Source organism: Macadamia integrifolia, chromosome 14 (assembly GCF_013358625.1).
Source record: "Macadamia integrifolia cultivar HAES 741 chromosome 14, SCU_Mint_v3, whole genome shotgun sequence".
Taxonomy (NCBI): Eukaryota; Viridiplantae; Streptophyta; class Magnoliopsida; order Proteales; family Proteaceae; genus Macadamia; species Macadamia integrifolia.
In genome coordinates this window covers 24,995,393-24,997,582 of record NC_056570.1, presented here as the reverse complement: position 1 = coordinate 24,997,582, position 2,190 = coordinate 24,995,393, and positions in this window count along the sequence as shown.

The window sequence follows — 2,190 nt, the reverse complement described above, 5'->3', positions numbered from 1 at the left end:
AAAAAAAAAAAAAAAATGATCCTTTTTTTATATTTTAAACACACCTAAGCTCGTTGAAGAAGACGCGTTTAAAGCTATTTCATTTCTCTTCCGTTCTTCCGAGCCGACAACTACCGAGTACTGAGAGAACAACTGATCAAATCAAGTTTCTGTTTGTAAAACCAAATATCATCTTGAAAGGTGGGGAAAAATTGAATACTGCAAAGGAAAAGAACAAGGCATCATCTTCCACACAAGAGCGGGATTATTACGAGGTATTCTTGAGCTTTAGAGGTGAAGACACTCGCACCAACTTCGCTGACCACCTCTACAATGCCCTCTGCGATCATGGAATCCATACGTTTAGAGACGACGAAGAACTCAGAATCGGAGAAAAGGTCGATCTGGCGCTTCGCTCTGCGATCCATCAGTCCAGAATCGCCATACCCATCCTCTCAAAAAACTATGCTACCAGCAAATGGTGTCTCCGTGAACTTGCCGAGATTGTGGAGTGCAGGAAACAGGTGGGCCAGAAACAAATAAGTGTGATGCCCGTTTTCTACCATGTAGATCCATCGGAAGTCCGAAATCAGACTGGTAGCTATGAGGACGCTTTTCGAGACCATGAGAAGAAATTCGATCAGGAGATCTTAGAGGGGTGGAAGAAGGCTCTGAGAGAGGTTGGTGGATTGAAAGGATGGGTTCTAGAGGAGATTGCTGATGGGTAAGTCCAACAGTTCTCTTTATTATCTTAATAGCCAATGTCTTAAAACTCTGGGTTCCGCACAATCTCCATTGATTCAGATTGGAATCAGCTAGGACAAAGTGAAATTTTCTACCTTTTTCTCCGTCCATTCTTTTTTGGGTCGCCCTTTTTTTTATTTCCTTATAACAGATTGGGTGGAAGTTGAACTTTAAGTCAATTTTTTATACGCAAAGCTATCCTTTCTTGGTTTTAGGGAATTTTATCTTTTTTTTTTTTCCTTCTTTGGGCTGGATCGTATTCACTGCCAATCCGACCAATACCAGGCTGTGTTAACTTGGGTTTGGATTGGTATTGGACTCCACCATCAATTGAGAGGTAATATTATTGGATTGTGATACTCTCCAGCTCCTGTTTTGTCTCTCTCTTTCTCCTCACTCCTCACTGGTACCTCTCCAGCATCCCCTGGTGCTCGAGAGGATCCAAATCCAACTCTCTTTGGATTGCATTCAAGTAATTGAATCCATTTACATGGTCAATGATTTGGCCGCTTCGTGAGTATCGATCTCACCATAGCAACGTCAAGGATCGTTTATGTCTGGAAATCCAATTTCATAGATCGGAAATGTGTGGCAGAATTTCCAGGAAATTGGGTTTAAGCAAGTCCCCCATCTCCTTGGCTGTAGGTTATGACTATTATACTATACATTAATTTATGATGCTGTTGTTTCACTAAGTGTGGTGAAATATGCCAAGTGATAAATTTTAGAAAATCGGGGTTTAAACATGGTTTTAGGAATGGGGATTTGTTTGAGATTTTAAATGTAACTGCAAGCGTATGGATCAGTGTAGCTACGGGTCGAACTCAGAGAGAGCAGTCATTTTATTTTATTTTTCTTTTAATAATGCGAAAGTGAACCTATTAATGATTGTGATCTAATTCTAACTACCATCCTAAACATATGTATCTAAAATAATGTCCTAACCATTCGTCATCTAAGAATTTAAAGACACAAGCCACGCAATTAAAAATAAATAAATAAATAAATGAAAATAAATAACCCAAGCAATTAAAAATAAAAAATAAAGGAAAAAAATTGCTAAAATAAAAATAAAGTAAAAAAAAGGGGAGAAAGCTAGAGAGAGACTCACAAGTAGGTTTCTCTACTTAGCCCGAGGGATACATCATAATATGAGCTTCCCTACTTGACCAGAGAGTCACTCTTACAAGGGTTACTCTACTTGGCTTTAGGGAAAGGGAGACAATTAAATAAAAGCAATAAATTGATGGTTCTATGGCTAGGAGGGGCAAAGCCAACACATACACTAGCCATGAACCTTGGGGGAAAGGGATAGGGATAGTAATAATGTAACTACTGAAATTAAAATCCTAAATTAAGAAAGAAAGGGTAGTCAGAAGAGGGAATAAGAGGGGGGAGAGAAGACTATTGAGGGAGCCTACTTACTTGAACTTCAATGCTTGAACTTGAAAGCTTGGGTGATTTGAG